This window comes from Abramis brama (genome assembly GCF_963993115.1).
Source record: "Abramis brama genome assembly, chromosome: 1".
NCBI classification, from domain to species: Eukaryota; Metazoa; Chordata; class Actinopteri; order Cypriniformes; family Leuciscidae; genus Abramis; species Abramis brama.
Window position 1 is genome coordinate 39,724,029 of NC_139963.1, and position 23,532 is coordinate 39,747,560.

The 23,532-nt window shown below is 39.0% G+C and overlaps 1 protein-coding gene across 4 annotated transcripts in view; it reads left to right on the forward strand.

Moving 5' to 3' along the window:
* The first annotated feature begins 224 nt into the window (after positions 1-224).
* The window catches only part of rhbdf1a (rhomboid 5 homolog 1a), a 47,552-nt gene continuing 24,244 nt past the window's right edge, over positions 225-23,532 (forward strand). The window contains exon 1 of one of the 4 annotated variants that reach the window (XM_084113664.1): positions 225-650. The gene's annotated coding sequence lies outside the window, so the exon portion shown is untranslated. Of the gene's footprint in view, positions 651-11,022; positions 11,131-23,532 lie in introns of those variants that run through there. The other 3 variants (XM_084113663.1, XM_084113662.1, XM_084113665.1) reach the window with 3 other exon arrangements.

A 23,532-nucleotide genomic window follows, 5' to 3' on the forward strand; every position in this document is an offset into this window, starting at 1 on the left:
TGTGTCATCATGAGGTCTGAACGTCTGATCATGTGCTCATCCACACCCCTTTATAAATGAGTTTCTGTAACAAACCGCAGTCAGTTCATGTTTAAACCTATACAGCAACTTAAACAACTACTCCCCAACAATATCACACGACTGTAATAACATCTGAGAGGAATTCATAAACTCTTGTCCTGTATTTAACAGACTTCTCTGCTTAGTCATGGCTGTACACACACACACACATACAGTACGAGTCTTTGCGCCTCCCCGTGTGTGTGTACGCGCACCAATCGGCCACGCACTTGACCGACTCTTGGTCGACACGGGCGGGGCTCCCAGTTTATGAAACTGAATTACCGGCAGACCAAAACTAAACTTACCGCTTCTCGCTGTGTGTCGTGCGTGCGTGGGAATGTACTCGCTGCTGCGTGGGAACAATCACATGAACGGCTCTACAATGTCTTAACATTGGATTTTTATCACCGAGAGCCTCAAGACTGAGAGACTTTGACATCTGCAGCTGTTTATCGTTTGCGCTGCTTTTTAACGTTGGACAAAATGAAATAAACATAGCCTATACACCCTCGATATTTCACAGGGATCTGGAGATTTCAGCTGTTAATATTTCACCCCGTTTCGAAGTGCTTGTGGATTGAATAAGGGTAGGTGATCGTTTCTTTCGTAACGATTTATTTGCTGTGTAGGTTAATATACGCCAATGAACATGCCGGTGCGTCTTGAGATCAAATCGATGCATTTATGTGTCGTGCTGCATCGTACAGTTTTAAAGAATATGGTTTCTTACCATATCATTCTAATATGTTTGGTGTATTTCAATTCTAAATGATTTTCAGGATGTGTAATTCTCAAATACCCGAACTTGAATTTGGTGTTAGCGGAGTGTTTTTTAATCACGAGACGCTTGCATGTCGAGGAGGCGCGTGTGCTGCTCCGTGTTTACGACTTCATCCTATATAGTCCAGACCACTTGATAGCTATGCTTCATCTCCGTATCCAGTGATAGTACAAACCTCATGGTGATTTGCAGCTCTTATTGCCTATATCAAACGCTGCATTGGTTGTCAGAGGGACAATCTCTCTGATACGAATAGCCAGTGTTAGTGTGTTTTTCATACGCTACTCTAGTAATATCATTTCACTTATTTCCTGCACTGGCAGTGACGTCAGTTCGAATGTTATTGATGCCCCGCCTCAATAGTGATTTTTTTTAATAAGCTGATTGATTGTTACCTGTATTTTATGCATTCAGTCTGTTCAACCAAAGGCCCTTTTGCATGTGGGGTTCTGGTAAAGCCGCAGTCTCACATGACTTTGAGCGCGCAAAATGTTTTTATAAATCACAAATGAAAATTCAGAAATGTTAGTTAATTAGTATTTAATGAATTAACTTATGCATATTTATTAATAGTATTCGGTTTGTGTCGTCTGCTTGTATCATCCTCCCAGTTATAATTTACTGCTGTCAGTGAACGCTCTGCAACATATTTTAGACAAATAAAAATGTTTAGAATTGTTTTTTTTTTCCAATAATGAGTTTTCTAAAAACTTGTAGATGCATTTATCTCTATAAACTTGAATGAATCTGTAGTCCCTATGGTTCATCTTTGTGCTTTGTCATAATATTCAGAGTTGTAGAAAGTAGACAACTCATTGAAAAAACAATCTCAGTGTTCTATTTGTTTACCTGTCCTATATCTGTAAAATGCGTTGCAGAACGTTCACTGAGCAGTAACTTATATGGCATTAAACCAGTGTTGGGGATGGTGCATTACAAGCAAAGCGAGTTACATAATCAGATTACTTTTTTTCAAGTAACTAGTAAAGTAACGGATTACTTTTACATTTCCAACAAAATATCTGAGTTACTTTTTCAAATAAGTAACGCAGTTTACTTATTTGACTGACACCTCTCCCGTCTCCATGTTGAGAGAAATCGAGAGTAATGGTGTGTTCAAGTCCTCCTGGGAAGTTTCGTATTTACAAGGTGGGAAGTCGTGTTTACTATGTCAGGTGCGTTCAAGTCACTTTCGTCAGAGCAAGAAGGCGGTGCACCATTTCTTTAATTATCTGCACAAAAATGCATCAAGGTTTTCAACTCTTCTTCTAGATAATGAAGAACAAAGAATGTGCATCGGGTGTGTTTTGCTTTTTAATGTTTTTAATTAATTTGTGAAGCCACTGTAAACGTTAAATATTGGTAATAATAATACCTATAAATATTGTGGTATTCCGCCATGTTTCTCATTGACACGTGACGCATCCCCAACTCGTAAACATCAGGGCTTAAAGAAAATCCTGAACTTCCCACTCGTTCACAATCTTTTGACATGAATTGAATGCACCATAAGTGCAGAGATGTTGTGTGCGCTATGTGAACATGATGGTTATTGTAGTTATATACTAATGTGAGCATGCATTTACTCATCTCACTTGCACAAAAACAGATTCAGTACTCCTCAAAATAAAACAAATTAAAAAAACAGTGAAATGCAAACTCAGAATATGACGCAAACCTGCAATAATTAAATGTTAAATAACACAAATATACTTTATGTATTTAATCTCACTTTATTATCCAATGTCTTTGTTGCTGACCTTCAATGTTCCAATTCAAACATACGAATAAGCAAAAATGACTTTAGATAAACATCACATGTGTTTATTTTTTACTTTTTTTAAATGTTTAACTTTCTTCTCCTGCGTCCTATTCTTCTGTTATCCAGAATGGCAGCACAGCTGAATGGTTTGAGCTTAGAAGGGCCTTTACATTTGCCAAAAATAAAACTTACTTTGCATAAAAAGTAACTAAGTAATGCAATTAGTTACTTTTTTTGGGAGTAACACAATATTGTAACACATTACTTTTAAAAGTAACTTTCCCCAACACTGCATAAAACCGAGCTGAACGCACAACAGGGAGAAGGACACAAATAGAAACAGTAATAGCACTAAACAGACAAATGTACTGTGCAAAGCAGAGGACACTTTTTTGGCACAAATAGAATGCCATAATTTTTTTAATGAAGCCTTCCATAATCAAAAGAATGAGACAACATAAACAAAGATTGCACATCAGTATACTAATTTATCTTAACAAGTACGCAATGACTGTAGACATGGAAAAATGTATATTACAAAGCAATCTATTCTTATTTGGTACAAATGGAACCTCATTCACAGGTAGTGTGTTCGCTTCAGACAGGCTTCCAAAACACCATAATGTCATATCTAATGATCTAAAAACCAGTTCCAGGGGAGCACAACTAACTGAATATTTAATGACTGTGGTACAAATTGAGATGCATCCATATGCCATACTTCCTGCGACGACAGCACTTTTTTCAGGTTTCGAAACACAACCTGCACGTTAGCCTTTTAGGGGGGGTGTGCCGCTTCAGGCCATGCTTATGTGTTTTAAAAAGGCATTTACTGGCCTGCATCTAATTCAGTATCCCTGTGAAACATTATCGCTGATGTTTTGCATGCATATACACAAGAGATAGTCAAGAATGCAAGCAGTTATTTTATTGGGAGAGCTAGAGCGTCTATTCTGAAGTTTGTGCCGCGTGAAGTGTCCCTGGCCCATCGCCACATCCCACTCCAGCTTGTGCTCGCAATGCTTTCGAAACATTATCTCATTCAGGGGATCATCATTCATGGTGATGTAACAAGCCCGATTAAGCAGGGCTTCGATCGACTGTCGTCATTATGTGTCGCAGGTGCGCTCCAACTGGGCTCTAGGTCGACACAGTAGAGGAAGGACAAGGGGAGGATAGTGCTGGAGTAGGTTGATGCCGAAGGTGGCTGTAAGTAATGGAGAAGAGTGATCATATGAGGATGAGTCACACGGCAGTGTGTGTCCATCTGACTGTCGGTCTGTCTAGCCAAGAGTGGATCGCTTTCATTACATGTGGTTTTGTTTTCTTTCAAGCTTCCCAATTTAAAAGGCATTTCTGGCAGTGAAACTGTTTATTAAAGTGCCAAATTGCACTCTGTTTGTATTAATTGCCTGACTGGGCCGGATATAACGACATCGGTTCCAGCAGCGATTTGTCAAACAATGGTAGGGAGCAGAGGGTTTCATGCCAACAGCAGTTTCCAGTGATAAAGCCACCATAAAGTCGTTAATTTTCAATAGGTATGTTTACATGTAAATCCAAATGAATCCAATCCGATTTCAGATACTGAAAGTTTTGATTGTATGAATGAACCTTAAACCTTGCAATCCAATTCACATGTTTGTTTAAATGTACATTACATGTATTCTGAACAAAACATTAAAAAAAAGAAAACGGAGAAAGCTAGAGTGATAATGTCACCAGAGCTACTGTAGCCGCGTTTCCATTACAGATTTGTGTAAAAGTTTTGCGATATTTTCTAAATGTCGACAAAATAACTATTGCGAAATAACAGCGTTTCCATTTACTGATGTTTTGCGACTAAAGCGTAAAAGGTCAAAGGTGTGACTCTTTATTTATTTTTGTGAGATGACCATGTGTTCATTTTAGCTATGGACAAGAAAAAGCTATGTGAAATTTTTCTCAAAGTAGCCTACTTTTTTTTAACCAGTTCCTTGTGAATCAGAAAGAGCTCATCTGAGGAATAGCAACATGTAGATTTAGCATGTGTTGTGAGATGACATTGCCATCCTTTGTCACCGCAGGCACATTGGTGGTCTTGTGGTTTATTGTAACAGGGGTTGCAAAACAGCAATGAGCGAGGATTGAAGCTAATAATAGACTGTGCTAATATTGTATCAGATTCAGCACTACTTGAAGTATAACTAAGTTCTTCCTGTTATGTGTCAAATAGACACATTATGTTGAAAAGAAAATTCTAAGTAACAGTATCGCTTTCAGAAAGACATGTTCACTGACTTGTTTGACAACTTTTGAAAGAAAATACTATTGTCACTTAAAGTTGCTAAAACGAGTCTGCCTTTTGCCCACAGCTCTATGCTTCAAGTTTCATATTTTCAAAGAAGCAGCATTCGAATTGTGTCAGAGCTGTTGGGGATGTCCCAGCAGCACACCTCCCTCTTTGAAAGTGGACTTTCAACACACCACTTTGTGCATTCGCACATATTTTAAAAATGTTAAGAACTCGCACGTAAATGAACTTCTTGGATGTTCATATGCACTTTTAGAAACATGCAGTCCCTGTTTGGGTTCTGGAATAAATTAATGTATCTTTTTAAATCAAAATTGCAACTGTGCCAGAGGATGTATTAACAGGAACATGATCTCATGTGGTTTCATTTTAGTTGCTGATTTCACTGACTTGATTAACTTGGCCTCAATGAACTCGGCATTTTCTTTGGGAGCGTTTTCTTACATTTAATCATGCACTAACTACTAATATTAACGTTATCTAAAAATACCTGCTTGTATATATTATAAATGTGACAGCACTAAAGGTTGACATATAATTATAGTCATTATGTGAGTAAACAATCATAAACCGCTTGGAGAATTGAGTAAACAATCATAAACCGCTTGGAGAATTGTAACGTGCATAAATAGTAAGGCAAGGCTGTGCGGTATTGCTAAACTGTTAGGCACAATGCGCAGCTGTTTTTCACACTTATATTGTATATTTCCGCACATTTTATTCGTTTTGCACTTTTAAAAGCAAGAATGCTCTTGATGTGTTTGCTGGGTGAAAAAAGATTGTGGCCTTTGAAATATTCTTTGAGTCTGTTTTGGAGCATAAATCATGTTCTCTTAAAATGTAACTTCTGTGTGTCTTTCCTGTTTCAGGTGTCGTTTGATTTGGTTTGATCTGACAAATTGTGGCATGCTCTTAAACATTTCTCTGTAACTATGATGCAATTCTTCAGGGCTGTTGTAGCTATTTAGATCACTGAGATTCAGATGCCTTTACCTCTGCTGTCAGCCGTGTCCTGTGCACGTTACTGGCATAATTGAGTGACTTTGGGTTCTCAGACTAATCAACATGACTTTAATGAGCAAAGGGGTTTCTGAATGAGACGGTTAGGGTTTATTAAGTCCAGAAACAGTGCTGCTGGTTTGAAATTATGTGCAAGTGTATGACATGAGCATGCTATTTTGGAGGGCTTTGGTAATGTTGTGGGTGTTTACACAGGAAGGGCTTTGATCAGTATAGTGTATTGCATTGGGTTATGTTTTACCCTCTATTGAGATTCATATAATTCTGTGAAAAGCTGATATAGGTCGGGAGATCATTTACAAATTACAGCTGCTTCGGTCTGTTATTTAAGAATATTGGCTTTTCTACCTTGCTGAAAAATCCAGCATTCCTGGTCACCACCATAAAGTATAATTTGCATGGGATTATGCTGGTTGCGGAGCAGTTACACCAGATCAGTTTAGCTTGAGAAAAGCATGATTATGCTGGTCCACAGGTTAGACCAGCCTGAAAAACATGCATCTCAGGCTGGTTTAGGGTACCTATCATACATTTTGCATTGAGTGTTTCTGTGCTAGATATTTCAGGTTAGATTTGTATGTTTTTCATATGAAGCCTTGTACTCATAATCTCTTTCACTTTAGAGGCCTATGGAGAACATCAGGCAGATGTATGGAGTGACATTAGGGAGCTTCCTGGTGGGTCGGTTGACTTGTGGGCTTGCTGTCCAAGCCAAACTTAGATACAAAGTCAAATATGCATTTTAAATGTACAAAAAGTAATAGTATCATCAAGTCAGCCCATTTAAACCACAGTGGTGATTTCTGTCATTTACAATGTTTTCAATAGGTCCTCCCCACACACAGCGCCACTGCACTTCTCTATCACACATTCACTGCAGATCGAAGGAATTGTACCAAGTGTAATGGTGCATTGAATTAATGTCGAAATTAACATGCAAGTTGAGCACACTTGAACACAATTATACTTTCTTTAAAGTCGCAATGAATCAGAAGTAGCGACAGATCATTTCTTCCGTAATGTGATGTACATCCGAGTGTAACAGATTAACGAAAAAGAAAAAATATAGGTTGGGGACTTGGTTTTATCCATCGGTTGTTGATTGGATTTGGACATTGCACTCAAAAACTAATGTGTGCTTAAAGTTTATTGTGGTTGGTCAAGGTTTAAGCGGACCAAATGATTGAAGAAATCCAGCATTCGTCACCAGAGAGAAGTCTGTCGTTTTCACCGGAAGAGCAAGTTATGTCCAGTTATTGATATTAACTAACTATTGACTTTTGCCTCAATATACTCATAATTACTGCTTATTAATAGTTAGTAAGGTAGTTGTTAAGTTTAGGTATTTGGGGATGTAGAATATTGTCATGCAGAATAAGACATTAATATATGCTTTATAAGTACTAATAAACAGCCAGATTAGTAATATGCATGCTAATAAGCAACTAGTTAATAGTGAGAATTGGACTCTAAACTTAAGTGTTACCGAAAGTAAACAAATAATGGATGAAGCATTTCTCAAGAAGATCGATTTACAAAATAATAGATGGGTTGAATTTTCATTTCATGCCAACTTTAAGCCCAGATTTTGCAAGTTAGGGGTGTGTTAGTTAAAGAACCTTTGCAGAAGCAAATTGTTAACATGCACATAATAACAAGCAATAATTTGTCATTGTAAATGATGATGGAAAAATAGCAATAAGGCTTACAGTGCTCATTTAGCTGGATAATGAGGAGACAAACTTATGACCAAACACTTTTAACACAGTATAATTCACACACCTAATGTGCATCCATTTATCCTCATAATGTTGCATTGGTGATAAAAAGTGTACAGTACATGAAATTGTCCAGCAAGTTAGTCGCTAACCCTAATGCACATGCTGTATTTATGATTTCTGAATATGTAAACTTCCCACAAGGACACATCTTAAGTCCTGCTGTCGCATCTCTTTTAAATTGTATTGTGCCCTAAGCAGGTAACTTTTTCTGAGAAGCTCCCTATTCCCTCCCCACCACCAACCAACCCATCCTGTCTGCATACGAATTTGGGGGATGTAATTCTTCTTCCTGTGGAATGTAAGAATATCTATTTTAGACATTAAAATACAGTGAATATTTACTATTGACTGCACAATCCAGTAGGCAGTAGTTTATATTGGGTCTTGGGCTGTTGTTTTGTCCCGTCTGTAGTTATGCCTGTGTGCTAATATTATTGCAGTGAGGATGAAGGGCTGCTTTTAAATAGGTCGGCCAGCTCAGCCATCTCTATCTTTAGCATACAGTGTGGCATGAGTCTGAGGAGGCTGTCGACCCTGTTTGTCTACTTGAAGTCATGTGCAGTCTGGACAGAATCAAACTAGTCTAGACTTCAAACCAAAAACTGAGGGTGTGTTTTGTGCCGCTGTGTGACTTGGCCTTCAATGGCCTTTTGGGAGTGGGTGGATGCAAGATGACTAATAATAACTGACAAGAAGATTCCTGTAAGGTCAGTGTGAACGCATTGCACAACCTTCCATGGTATGTTATCAGAGAAGGGCTTTAAAAAAATTCCATTGATTTTGCCTGAAAAACTGTGTTCTGTTGAACATTATGTCACCAGATGTGTTGTTTGGGGCGTTCAGCATACCTTGCTTGAAACTATGTGGATGCCATCCAGCCAAGTCTCCCTTCCATTAGTCATATCTTGGCACTGCTATGCGCCCGCCATATGATGTAAACTCTTTCAAATATGTAGGAGGTGGATCAAGCGCTTTGGAAAGGCAGAAATGAAGCATGCGCCACATGAGGCCTCTTCTTTTGGGAAACAAAAACAGGAAAAAGAGAACAAACGAGCGCTTGCCATGTTGACGGAGAGCATCGCGATAAAAACAAAGCAGTAATAGAAGCTGTTAGATTGCTGCTCTGGGACGCAGCCCAGATTTTCGCTCACACTCTTGCACAAGTGTGGCACGCACAACTGCAGACTCATCACGGCACGCTCACTCCCTTGTGGAGCGCTGACGAGAGCACTTTCCTTCTGTTCTTGTCTTGTCTGTCCACAGCCATGGTAAGCTAGTATGTGTCACACATGCTCCTGCTCTGGTGTGTGCGGGGTCTGAAGGAAGGAAACTAAGCCTGCCTGCTTGGAATTGGTGTTTTTCCCTGTTTGTATGAGCTGCAGGGGCCTGCTGCTGTTTTCTTCTTCGTTCTCTCTCTCCCAACCCAACTGTGTCTTTTCCCCTCCACCTTAATTGCGTGTTGTCAACACCGCTCAAGGTCACTCCCAGCTCTCCACCGTGAGCGCTCCCAAAAGCAGCAGAAATGATTCTTACGTGTGAATGACTGCTTGCTTAGACCTCTTTAATGTGGGTGACTGAAAATTTACAACTTTGCCAAGCTTGCAAAACACTATGACTATAACAGAGATGAGTGGCTTAAAGGGAGCTGTGTGGCTCCTGTAGTATTTGTTATATTGCACTCACTTAAGTAGAGCTCTCAGTACAAGCCTTTCAGTCGCATTTGAGAGGAAAATTATTTGGGGCGTAGAGGTGTGAGTGGATACATTTCATGCCATGAGCATCTCGTTTTTAATATGGTTCTTCAAACTGCATTCTGTTTGGTTCCTCTAGCTGTTTTTAAGCGTAAAAACACTTCCTTTATGTACGCCCTTTTGCAGATTGTTGCTTGGTAACGTAAACAAACCAACGCTCCGGACATTTGATGGGCCAGCGCTGCATCATCACGAAAGTTTAAGCGTTGCTAATTTAAATGTTCAAGCTCAAGAAGACATGAAAGGGAAGTCACGTTACTCACGTGTGTGGGAAGTTTAAAAACGTAAAGCACACGCCCAAAAAGCCGCGTATCAGACAACACGCGAACAGTGAACTGAGCTCTCTTTCATGTCTTCTTGACCTTGAACAGACATACTCAAACAAAAGTCTTAGCAAGTATCCTTGTGAACAGTAATTTTTGTCTTAACCGAACGTAAACATGTGTAACAGTAGGCCTATATTCGATCTGTGAAGCTCTTAAAGTGACCACAGCCTAATATTCCTGCTGCTGACTGTGTTTTCAATGTTAATCAAACAACAAAAGACAAAGAACAGTCACTCACTGCTCTTGACCGAATAACTTTTGTAACTTTAATAAGGATTAATATATGTTTCACGGCTGGTAAAAAATATTTATGGCTAGTAAAGTTTCTTTAAGTCACCGGCCATTGGCAGTTGTAACAAAAAGTTAGTTTTAGGCCCATATATATATATATATATATATATTCGGTCAAGAGCTTTTTTTCTTTTTGGAGCTTGATACACCAATATATATATATGTGTATATATATATATATATATATATATATATATATATGTATTGGTGTATCAGGCTCCAAAAAGAAAAAAAGCTATATATATATATATATATATAGCTTTTTTTCTTTTTGGAGCTTGATACACCCAATTCTCTTTCACATTAATAATAAGAGTGCCCTTGACAATATTCAAAAATTCTCCTTTTGTATTCTGAAGAAAGTAAATCATACAGGTTTGTAACGACATGTGGGATGTGAAAGATTCTTTTCAACTGACATTGTGGCAGAACAGTGAAACTGTGTCATCAGCCCACACTCTTGTGCCCCGGGTTAGACCGCTCGCCCAAACCACAAGAACCAGATCTGCACCTTCAAGCCCTGCTGTCTGCTTCCCAGCGTTTCATTTTCATGATAATGAGCTTCACCTGCGCAGGAGTCATATACACTTATCAGTGTTTGCATTTGCAACGTGCACATGAAAGGGATGGGCTTTGTGTGATAAGATCATTTCCTTTTCCATGATCTCTGCCATCAGTGGGGGAAGGGATTCCAGAAAGACCAGATGTTCAAGCAACATGTCAATTAATATGATCGAGCATTAAAAAAATTCCAGGAGCTCCAGTAACAAATGATTCCCGACAGTAGTTTATATAGAGACATGCACAAAGTTTTTGTAGTTTGTGGGGGACTGGGCAGATGTGGTATTTGATGCTCAGTTGAGCGCTGCTGCACAGAAGTCATGTGAAGGCGTGAGGATAAAGTCATACCCAGCCCTTGCACTTCCCTTTCGTGTTTTTTTTTACTAAGTTGCTTCGACAACTTGGCTAACACCCTCTGTTGAAGACTATTCAAGATAGTGCCGTTTAAACCTGCCGGCATCCTGTTCAAGCAGACATTCAGAGGACGTCTTTTTTGTAACGGTACTATTTTAGTATCATTTATACACCATTATAGCTTTAATTAATATTTTGAATTAGCTTTTATTTTTCAGTTTTTCATTTTAATTTTAGCTTAATTGTTAAAAAGTGCTTTTGTCTCTTTTTTATTACTAATTAGGTTTATTTTTTATTTCAGTTTTAGTTTAACGTTTAAGTTTTTATTTATTTTCAGTTAGTAACTTGTTGCAGATCTAATTATGTATATTTTATTTTGATTAACTTTTTAACATAGAAAAAGTTCTTTCAATAAGGAGGAACAATGGTTTCATGACTAGAGCTGGGGATTTTTTTTTTTATGATGAGCCTAGAAAATGCTGTAATGTTGGCAGGAAGTGATGTGATGTGTTTTTCCCTCCTTGTCAATAGTGCCAGTTTCTTCCAAACATGACACTCTGCATGAATGCATGACCATGATTTATTTTGTGTGCTATGTATAGATGGGTGAGGTTCTGCTTAGTTTATTACTCCGTGGCTTATCATTGGCATATCAAAATCGACTTGTGTTTTTTCCGTAAATGTGGCTGACGGAAGCAGAGAAGAGTCCCAGACATGAGTGCGTTTCCTTCTTCCATTTGAGTCTCATCAGCTCTTCTGCTCTGCACTTCCTTCCCTGGCTCCTCAAATAAGCAGAACTCTGACCTCTGACCCTCGCCTCACTTGAGGCGGATGTGATGTGATGGAATCTTTGCTGTCCTTTGAGGACTATTGTTGGGTTTGTTGCTTTTTGCAGGCAGATAAGATAAACTCTGTTAGAGAGTTCTGAAGAGACTGGAAGTTCAGCGGCTAATATAGTCCAGAATCTTCTTTCGTATTTTTAGCATAATGATACAAGCTGAGAAAACTGTAATATGTTTGGTTATAAAAACATAAAATATCCCACAACCCTACAAAGGATAGATGGATTCGAGAATGGATAATATAATAGAATATAATAATGTAAAAAAAAATCTATTTTTATTAGTTGTATTCAGTATTTTTTAGCGTTATAAATACCTCAAACCATAAGGAAAAAGTGGATAATGACCTTTCCTACCAATACCTTTTCCGTTACTTTTACAGACATTTCCTTCAACTCAAACACAATGCAATGCGTAATGCAAAATACAGATAAAACACCTACAGAAATACAGAACAATACAGAAAATTCCTTCATATTAAACGGTACATTGGGCCGTATTTTTACAACTTTTCTTAGAGTGCAGAAATTGTGCAGGATGTGTACATGACGACAAATGCAATTTTTTGTATGAACTTGGTTCCCTGGATGTTTTTTCCTTGCGAAGAAGGGCCCGTCTGCTGACCTTCTGTTCCGCTTGATGCTCATCAGGCTCATACTGAGAGCACAATAAGAGCTTCTGTGGCCCTGATTCAGGCTGATATCATGCTGGAAACTATTTAGATGGGGATCACATGTTTTTGGGCACACTGTGACTGAGAGTCCACTCTTAGCTCACTTAACAGGAAAATGTTTGACCTCCAGCAGACAATCAGTCACTTGTTTAGCAGGTTGAGGATGCGGCTTGAAGCCTCTCTGTCAGGGAGCTGCTTGAAATGTGGGCTGTTTCGCTGTTTGTAATGCTGCTCTCCTGAGAGGAAACTCAGCACAGCCAGAGAGCTTGAATGAAAAGAGGTCAAATGTCTTGTCAAAATCCTGCCACAAACTGAAAAGTTGACAACATTGATCCTTTTGACATCTGTAGTGGGAGTTGCCTTCAAATACATAGGGTTGCAGAGACATTCTGCCTTCATTCACTGACTTGTTCAGTGTGTTTGTGTGTATTTAAAGGTGAAGTGTGTAACTTTCATTAAACACTTTTTTCTGTCCCAGGTTAATATGCAGAGACAGCTATAAACCATCCATATGCTTGTAGGCATCAATGACCTAGACGGTGAATGATATTGTATTCATCTACAGTATGTGATGTCTCAAATTGTAGAAGTTCATAATGAGTATTTTTTGCAGCTTATGCCAGGTTCAGACTACACGATATCAGCTCGATTTTCGCGTGATCTGTTTGATGTAGGGTGTCGTGGTGAAGGGTGTTGGGACGCAAGAATGGATAGTTTAATCTTGTATAGTGTGCCATAGTGGACGACAACCGATGCTTCGCGATGTTACGAAAGAAAGATCTAACTGCATTAGGGGCCTTTACACAACAACGTTTTTAAATAAAAACTGAAAACATTTTATGGTTTTGGCCCTTCATGACAGCGGCGTTTTGGGGGTCTGAAAGCGCAAACTTTTCAAAACGGGTTTCAAAGTGCACGTTTTTGAAAACGATACCAGTATTGTCTCCATGTCAACAACTAAAACGTAAATATGTGAAAACGGTGATGTATTACGTCTTCAGTCTATAGGCACGTGACATCGCCAACTACTGGGCTGGCATGAATAATACAGTGTTTTGAATCGTGTTCGCGGATCCGTGTGAACAGCGATCATTTTGACAATGTTGTCGTCTGTACGTGAAAAACGCAATTATTACGCATTTTTAGTACATTGTTGCCATGTAAATGTAGTACCCTTAGTTTCAATAAATGCTCTTTTTGGAATTTTTAGTTCTGACAGTTATAGTATGTTTTCATCGCACATCAAGCTCTTTTATCGTAACAAATCAAGGAAATTTGATTCCGCAGGATATGACCCTGTATGAAAGTAAACATGCACTGCTGTGTTTGCTCTCACCAGCTTGTGAATGCAAAACACATGTTCTTCAGTTATGGTTATTTAAATAAAACCTTTTCCTTCTCTGCATGTCCACTCTAGTTAGTATTGGCTATATGGAAATTATAAAGAGTGACACGTATTGAATGCCCAGTATGACAAACAGTCACTGTAGTGATCCCTGTAATATATGCTTGTTTAAAAAAAATACATAGCCTACGTTATTTATAGCTTTCCTGTAGCGCAAACAGTAGAGCGTTGGCGCTTGCAACGCCAAGGTCATGGGTTCGATTCCCAGGGAAAGCAAGAACTGATAAGAATGTAAATGTGTGCCTTGAAATGCAATGTAAGTCGCTTTGGATAAAAGCGTCTGCCAAATGCATAAATGTAAATTTATAGAGGGGTAAACTCTTAACTCAAAGAATTGACCATATCATGCATTCGTAATCAGTCAATTTAAAGGGATAGTTCACCCCCAAAATGTCACCATTTCCTCATGTTGTGCCAATGTTGTGACAGTGATGTTAATGCTATAAAGTGGCCCAATTGACCTGATTACCCTCTAAATTATGACAGAATTGTCAGTGAACTAATACTATGGTGTATGTGGCTGTGTATTGTAACTGGGTGTCATGTGATTTTTGTTGAGGCCTCCTGCTCTATTTTATTCTCTTCTGACACATTGAGCTGACAGCTGTAGGCATCACATGAACTCAGCGTGGAGCTCATATTCATACAAACTTCAGACCTCTGTAGCCAAATACACCACCGTTATAGTAAAAGAACAGTAGAAACTGAACTTCTAGAAACTGACTCTTGAAGTAGTTCAAAATATTCACCTTGAATTTTACAAAATGCTGTGATGGCTTAACATAGCTGTGTAAGTTTGTACTGAATATTTTGGCATCATAGTTCTATTTCTTATGTCAGTAAAATATATATTTATACAGAGTTTTTCATTTGATAAGAAAGGCAGTTTAGTTTTAATAGAAAGTGGGGTCAATCTTGAAAAATCATATTCAAAATTTATCCTGGAAATAAATAAATATTCTGCACTATTTTTAGGCCACTACAAAATTCAATTTGTGATATTGATCGTGTCATGTAATGTCATTGATCTTTTCAGTCAAATTTTGATACTGACACAATATAATTTGTAATGTAATGTCTTAAAGAAAATGCAGAAGGGAAACAATTTCACTTGTGGTTTTCAGTCATATGATCTGCTCAGACAATCAAAACTTTCAAGAAACAGCTGACAACGCACTTCTTCTAACTAATCCACAAGGCTCTTCCTTTCTCTTATTTCTTCATTTTACTTTGGCTTTTGCTTGAGATGGAATTGCTTGTGATGTTCTTCAGTTCCTGTTAGATGAAATAATGTAAACCTGCACTTTCCTTTAGTTCTTGCACTTGCAGTGATCCAGACAAGTGCTTGTTTCTCCAACGGAGTAAAAAATTGTCCTGCGGGTTTCAAGAGGAAACAGTCTCTCTGACCACTCTCTGCACATGTTTTGTCATCAGAGAGATTTGTTTATGCTCCAAAAATAAAAAAGGTGGTGAATTATTCAAGAATGTTGCATTGCTAAATAATTGATCAATTAGATTATTCGCCACTGCAGTACTTTCAGACCAACGAATCAAAGCGTTAAAGCGTTAGATCCAGAAAAAAAAAGAAAATTCTGTCACCATTTACTCACCCTTGTGTCATTCCAAACCTGGATGACTTTCTTTCTTATGTGTAAAATTGGAGGCCTTTGACTTCAATTAAATGGACAAAAAAAAAAAACAGAGATATTTCAGGTTCCATACATGAGTGCCGTTCTCTCCTACATGTTTAAATCAGAAAATTACATTGTAAATTAATGCAAATTCCTATTGTTCTCTGGAGTCTTGTAAAATACTGAAGTGTTGTGACATTTATATGTGGTTTTGATGTGAAGCTGAACAGTATGACTGTTGAGTGGCACTTATGTTACCGCAGTTTAAGGCCCCCCGAGTGATTGTTAAATATATATGAGGCTATTTCTGGATGGGAGTGTTGAGAACTGTAAGTCTGCACAATAATGTGAGCAACTAAAGGTCGCTGAACAATATGGTGCGTGAGGCCTCACGTCTTACAAAATCAGGGGATGTTGTTTCAGCTCAGCAGTGACTCAGAGCTGGATTCTTCGGCCTCTGGATCATGGTGAGAAACAGCTGAGGATACTTAGTAATTTGCTTGTGATAATTAAATCAGTCCTCCACCCGGCTTAATGCAGCCGTAGAGGCAGCGCTGCAGTGGACCGTGAGATATAGGGAGAATGTGGGAGCTTGAATGCAGAGGATACAGTGTTCAGTGTTTCATTTGGGTTGAATTTACATTATGCTCCCCTTTCATGCTTTAATTCTTAGTGTGCACTCTACTGTCACTTTGAAGAAGGTTAAAGGGATAGTTCACACAGAAATGAAGATTCTGTCATTATTTACTCACCATCATGTTGCGCCAAACCTGTATGGCTTTCTTTTTCCATGGAAAACTTTTTTTACCCATAGAATTACAATGAATGGGGTCTGAAGCTTTCAAGCTGTGGTCCATACGTCTGTTAGCAATTTTCTAATCTTCTGAAGTCATTTGGTAATTTTGTGTAATTTAAATCATTATTCACAAAAAAAAAATAATTTGACGTCTACACTTGCTCTTCATGGCACTTTCATGAGCTTTCATGAGAAAAGTAGCAATATCCGATTCTTAAATGAATTGTCTTTTGAGTCAGATCTTCTTAAGGAATCAGATTGTCCAGTTCATTAAACATATAAATTATTCATTATTGAATCTGAGGCCCTGTTTACACATGGTTTTAAGATGTGTTTTGGTCGATAAGATGACAAGTAGACGTATCATCTTGACAAGGAAGACATATCCTTTTACACCTGGTATTTTAATGTCTCTTTTGTCCACTTTCAAACAATTCTGTCCTGATTTATTTGAGGGGAGGGTCTAATATATGGGTTTTTTCAGATCTTTCAATTTAATGGACAAAATAAGCTCTCGCAATCTACATATGAATGCGCACGGAGACGACGGAAAAACATACGCAGAGTAGCAGCTTTCGTTTCTGCTCTGACAGCTGCAAGATCACGCAGAGCGCTGTGAGTGTGTGTTAGAAATCAGGAATGGTGAGATAACATTGTGCTTGGTACATTTTTCATCTTCAAACCTAACTTGGGTCTCCAGCCAAAGTTTAAATCCCATCTGGCTAGCGCACTTCCCATAATGTTTATGCATTAGGTCAGTAGGAGAGTAGGCGGTCTTTTGTGGCTGTTTGAACACATTCGACCACATGAGCGTTTACACTACAAAAGAAATCCGCTAAAATGCGTTTTCGACTACCTCTGCAAGTGGTCAAAAGTGGACAAGCTCAAAACGTTTTAGACCCCGTTTACACCTGTATTTAGCCTCGTCCACTTGTGATCCGATTGACCAAAATGCATCTTAATACCAGGTGTAAACAGGGCATAACTGATTCAGTTTAATTTGTGATTCATTTAATTCAGTTCAATGATTTGGTCACAGCAGTTAACAGCCCACTGCAGGGGAAGATTCTCAGTGAATAACTCCTTGTCGCAAAGCTACTACTGACTACACAACGGTGCATTCGGACTACTTTTATGATATTTTTATGGTATTTTGAAGCTTGAAAGCCTCATCACCATAGGGACTAATTGCACGGAAAAGAGCAACTTTTGGGAAAAAAGCAGCCAAAATACCTTATTTTTGGTTCCATGTAAGAATCAAAGACACACATGTTTGGAACAACTGGAGTTTTCATTTTTGGGTGATCTGTCACTTTAAGCATTGGCTATAATTATGCATGCTTACATCATTAATGCAGTTGATCACTTTGAAGTATTTAGTTTCCCCTGGAAAGACCAGATATGCTGTTGAAACCTGCTGAGCAAACATGGGCAACGGCATAAGCTCCGCCCACTACTGAGATACAGTCAGTCCTGACCACCGCTGCCCTGATACATGATCAGAGAGTCTGCTGCAAAAGGTATTCCTGTGTGTTTGTTTTTTAATGTCAGATGAAGTGGTTCAGGTTGAAAGACCATCACATGTCACAGTGTCAGGCTTTCCTCAGAAATGTAATGGGCTCGAGCAGTTCAGGGGTGTGCAGCATGATGGGTGACTATGCGGAGTATTTCCTGTCTGATGAGAAGGAATGCTGCGCAGACCATCGTCCCTCCCCCATCTCCCCTAAAGAAAACATGACAGAATGCATTAACTTCTGCAATGTGAGTGAGACACACTGTGCAGCTGGAAATAATGTAGGGTGGGACTTTATTTTATCCAGCGGCTTATTGTTGGATTGCTATTGGATGGTTATGATATTATTAGTGCTTGTTATTACTATAATTAATTACTATTACTATTCCTTATATTTGCGGTTTGGGTTTTGAACGACATTTAAGTATTATCGGCGTGGAACTTGTCTCACGTGTGCAACTTTACTTACCGTATACTGTAGCAACCACTTAGTAATGGACTAAAACCACTCAGAACACTGTATCCCAATTCAGACGCTGCATCCTTCGAAGGCTGCATTCGAAGGCCGAATGAATAACCATGGCGCGATGAAGGCTGTCCTAATTCAAAGACTCCTCCAAATGCGTCCTTTGTTTCCCGGGTCGCGAAGGATAGAAAGAGTGGATCCTTCACAGCCTAGCCTTCATTGCATGTTGATAGTTTATACTCTTTATGGGGGGGTTAACGTAACATTCTCATTTTCCAATAGATATTTTCCTCTACATCTCATCAGCAAATTCGATTTTGGCATGCTCTGCAGCAGCTGACCACTAAGGAGTGAATGTACAGTGACGTGACATAACTGCCAGATTCAAACTGTGTATCGCGATGCCGGCTCAACATCGTGATATCTGTCAGCCACCGTCTATCGGCCCAACCCTACTGTCGCTTTTCTAAAACAGCCTACCTCCGTAGGCTAGACTATTCTGTTTAACAACACTGTGCGACCTTCGTGGACAAAGGATACACCCTCTGTATTGGGACACAACTTCTAGTAACTGCATAGCAACGCCTAAGCAACCACCTAGTGTCATACTAAACCCCACTCAGAACACTCTAGTAACTGGGTAGAAACAGGGTAGCAACACCTAAGCAACCACCTAGTGTCATACTAAACTCCACTCAGAACACTAGTAACTGGGTAGCAACGACTAAGCAACCACCTAATATCATACTAAACCCCACTCAGAACAGTCTAGTAACTGGGTAGCAACGCCTAAGCAACCACCTAGTGTCATACTAAACCCCACTCAGAACACTCTAGTAACTGGGTAGCAACTGGGTAGCAACGCCTAAGCAACCACCTAGTGTCATACTAAACTCCACTCAGAACACTAGTAACTGGGTAGCAACGACTAAGCAACCACCTAATATCATACTAAACCCCACTCAGAACAGTCTAGTAACTGGGTAGCAACGCCTAAGCAACCACCTAGTGTCATACTAAACCCCACTCAGAACACTCTAGTAACTGGGTAGCAACTGGGTAGCAACGCCTAAGCAACCACCTAGTGTCATACTAAACTCCACTCAGAACACTAGTAACTGGGTAGCAACGACTAAGCAACCACCTAGTGTCATACTAAACCCTACTCAGAACAATCTAGTAACTGCAAAGCAACCCCACATACTGTAGCAACTACCTAGTGTCATACTAAACCCTACTCAGGAGAACACTCTAGTAACTAGTTAGCACAGCCCTAGCAACCACATAGTGACATACTAGAAACACTAGAAAATGCATAACAATTTAAAGCAATCTCCTAATAACATACTAAAACCACTCAGAACACTGTAATAACTGCATAGCAAGCAACCACCAGCATTATGGCATAGAGATTTGAAAGATTATGGAAGGGTTTTTTTTTTCCTTCTTCTTCTTTAGACTGACTGTGATGTGCACATTGAAACCATAAATACTTATTAAGAAAGGAAAATAACTGAATTCTGATTTCCTATTGAAGCCTTTCAGAATTCTTTTTCTCCTTTCTGCTGAAGCGTGATTAGTTGTCATACTGGTTTGTCCCTCATGTTGATATGGAGCATGAGCAAACGTGAGCTCAGCGTGGCACTGTACCCTTGGTTATGTCATTCTGGCAGCAGTGTGTGCAGTAGCAGCACAGTCACCTGGCTCTGCTCGGCTTTCTCTCCTCATAGATGATGGGCTTTATTTTTAGACTCCTAATCTCTTTCAAAAGTTGTCCAGAATCCTCCACCAAGCTTGAGCAGCTCCCCTGCTGTTGTCAGCTTCAAAATTGGTGAGCTATAAAAAGATTTTTAAAAAGCCAGAATCTGTACAAAATAGACAGACTAAAGATGAGCTGCAGTTACACAACAGAACACACACCCAGAGGAATATCATGTTGCTCAGTTGCTCTTGCTGGAGATATAATGGCATTCTCAGCTGTTTTATTTGATGAATTACTAATAATAGGGGCTTTCGCACTGGGTAGTTATAGGAACTAATAGGAACTAGCCACCAGGACAGTCCCCTGAAAAGGACCATTTTTCTGCTTGCATTCACAACTCCAGTTGGAACTTTAAAGTGACGTAAGCCATCACTCTTTTATTTTGGCGAACGACTTAGCCTAAGCACACACTGCTCACATCCTTTGTCTTTATTAGTTTACGATCTGTTGAACAGTCCTATCTTACACATTATTAGATAGAACTGTTACACAAAGAAAGTAAACAGTATACGAAAAATATTGTTTGCCGTGTGGTTGATGCCCAGTGTCGCTTGCTGAGCAGAAATACAATCATTTTTCGCTTTGTCCCTTCAAAGTCGCGTTGGATTTCCTCAGCGTAAAGGTTGATAAGTGCCTGTACTTTGGCATCAGTCCATCTATCACTCTTTTTCCATGTTCAAGTAGTAAATATATAGGTTATAAACGGTGTGTACATGGCTTTTTTTTTAAATGGCGGGTGCAGGTGTTTTGCATGCGTTCGGCCAATCAATGTACACTTACACTGTAAAAAATGTGCTGTAGTTATGCAGCTGTTTGCCAGTAACTTACTGTAGATTTAAATTGAAGTTATTTACTGGCAGAGGAAAGTGGAAAGTTTTTTTTTACTGGAAAGTTAAATGAACATTAAACCTTAACAAGTCTTTGTCTTTACAGAATAAAACTATAAAATAACAACCTAATGCAAAGCATTCTGGGAACCAGAAATCTTCATCAACCTTTTTCTGTTTTTTTTCCTTCAGATTTTGGTTCCCAGAATGCTTTGCATGAGGCTGTTATTTTAGTTTTATTCTGTAAAGATAAAGACTTGTTAATGTTTAATGTTCATTTAACTTTGAACAAACTGTTGCCAGTAAATAACATCAATTTAAATCTACAGTAAGTTACTGGCAAGCAGCTGCCAGTAATACTGTAATTTCTACAGATTTTTTTTACAGTGTATGTCACTGGTAGTTCCTGTAGTGCTGGGTTTGACCCTACTCTGTAGTAGGAGCTAATTTAGTCCCCCTAAAAGGCGTTCCTAGAACTAAAATCGTTCCCACTTCCTGTTGTGAGAACACGCTAAAAATGCGGGTACTTCCGCCAATAGTTACAGGAACTATAAAAAGTTTCCTCCGGTGCAAAAGCCCCTAATGTTTGTACTTTTGCTGATTTTTTTTTTTTAAACACATATTCTCATATTCCATCCTTAATACACAGACCTCATCCCAACTAGCCTGACACACAGCGTTGCCTCAACATGTATCCTTCATCACGACTATTGACTTGCACTGTGTCTGGCTAGAATAGTTACACAAGGCTACAGTTTAAAGTCCAAATGTCAGTTTTTCCATGTTTGGGAGTAAAAGGGGAATTCCTTTCAGGCTGATTTGTTGAGACTGGGCAGATCCTTTAGGCACACTGCTGGTAGTGTACGAGAGGAAAGGAGGAGTCAGCTTGGCATGAGCGGAAATAACTCTGTTGGCTGCTTTGTGGGTATTGTGCAACTTGGGGGAGTTTAACTCTCTGTGACTGGGAAATAAAAGACATCACATTATAAATGCCGCGAGCAAAGCGGCCACTTGTGTGTGCAAGAACTATAGGTCCAAGAAATTGTGGGGAGTGAGACAGAAAGAAAAAGAGAGCGAGAGAAGCCTTCCTCAAGGCCAGGATGTTCAGCCTTTAGGAAGGAAGTGTCCAGTGTTTCAAACACACAAATAAATGAGGTCATCCATCACTGTGTTCTTTTGCCCCAATCATTAAACCTCTTCCTTCTGCCCCGGGGCTCTTTCATCAAACACTGTTGCTCCAAATAAACACAAACACATGCGAGACATGAGTATCTGCAGAACATGCTGATTAAACCAATTCACTATGGCAATTTGTAACTATTTTATGTGTTGGTGAATTTGTGGATAATGATCTCATTTGACCTGCTGATGGTTAGGTTTACAGGCGGACCTTCATGCTTCGCATCATACAAATTCATACAAAATCACTGCCTTACCACCTTATTAAATAGATGGGGTTTTTTTCATGTGACTGGGTTGGCTTGAACTCAGTGATCTCCTCTTCTCATGAAGTGCTAGATTGCTTTCTAGAGGGAATGTTCTCATGAAAAATTCACATGACTCGCCCTCATGTTGTTCCAAACCATGTGAAACACAAAATAAGACATTTTGCTGGATGACCAATCTGCTCTTTTTTTATACAATGTATAGAGACAGGGACTGTTGATCTTAAAAAAGAAAAGAAAGAAAAAGCACCATTAAAGTGGTCATTATATCTCTCAATAATATGTCTTAGTAAAATTATCTTAGTTTTATAATCAAAGCTCTGTTGTTTATATTGTCGGGGGCAAAACATATAAAGCAGTGCAATACAATGATAATGAGAGATGTACAAATAAATATTCCTCAAAAGCCGGATAGATCATATTTGATATTCACATTTTAACAAAAAAGGTGTCTGGATAATCAAGTAAACTCAAGATGCTTCAGCCCAGTTATTCTTACGTTTACTTTATAAAAATCAGTATAGATTTCACAGCAAAAAGACACGTGCACCACGGCCTGAAGGTGGACATTTTTGAATTATACTAAAATCCCTTTTACTTTCTAAAAAGTTAGTTCCGCCCCAAAATGACGCCATTGGTTGAGCTCATATGTAAGTCTGAGTAGAGCAAGGTTTTGAGAAAACAGCATTATATGTATCGGAGACTGTGCATAGGCTATTAAGCTGGAATATGGGAAAGATTTTACCATCTAAATCATAGACCTTTAACTCTTCTGACAAACAGATGGCAGTGGCCGGTCATCCAATCAGATAGATTTCTCCAAAAACAATCGTATCTGGCTTGCCCGGGTGTTCTATATTAGGCTCAAATGGTGGAAAATCTCAAGACAGGAAGTTTCCATTTGGTCTGCTGGTGGTGAGGGTGTTTCTTGAGTGGCTTGAGATGTGGAAACACAAGGGCACACCCCAACACACACAAACACATGATGGGTTTCCATTTTTTATGGGGACTTTCCGTAGACATAATGCTTTTTATTTACAAACTGTATATTCTATCCCCTAACCCAATAACTACCCATAACAGAAAACTTTCAGAATTTTTACTTTTGCAATAAAAAATCATTTAGTATGATTTATAAGCTGTTTTCCTCATCGGGACCGAAAATGACATTTTGTCCCCATAGTGTTGG